This window comes from Notothenia coriiceps, unplaced genomic scaffold (assembly GCF_000735185.1).
Source record: "Notothenia coriiceps isolate Sejong01 unplaced genomic scaffold, NC01 NC01_scaffold00020190, whole genome shotgun sequence".
In the NCBI taxonomy this organism is placed as follows: domain Eukaryota; kingdom Metazoa; phylum Chordata; class Actinopteri; order Perciformes; family Nototheniidae; genus Notothenia; species Notothenia coriiceps.
Window position 1 is genome coordinate 60,320 of NW_011352891.1, and position 270 is coordinate 60,589.

General features: G+C 51.9%; 1 protein-coding gene across 1 annotated transcript in view; it reads right to left on the minus strand.

The window, feature by feature from the left end:
* The window catches only part of trnt1 (tRNA nucleotidyl transferase, CCA-adding, 1), a 10,445-nt gene that overhangs the window by 4,503 nt on the left and 5,672 nt on the right, over positions 1 to 270 (minus strand). The window lies entirely within an intron of this gene.

Genomic DNA, 270 nt, shown 5'->3' on the forward strand with positions numbered 1-270 from the left:
AAGTCAAGGGGCACTGAATCCACTCCATCTCAGGGAAGAACATGTCATAGTTCCTCCTTTAGAATCAGCTCCAATGATCCGATTCTTGACATTACTGATCCCAATAACCCTTAGGCCTCAGCCACACGAGGACGATAACGGTCGTATCCGCTACAGTTCTCTATCAGACGGTTCGGCCACACGAGGCCGACATGGAAACGCATAAAACGATACCGATAACGGGTCCCTAGGTGGGTAGATCTGTGAACGAGACGCTCAGGGGGGGGGGCA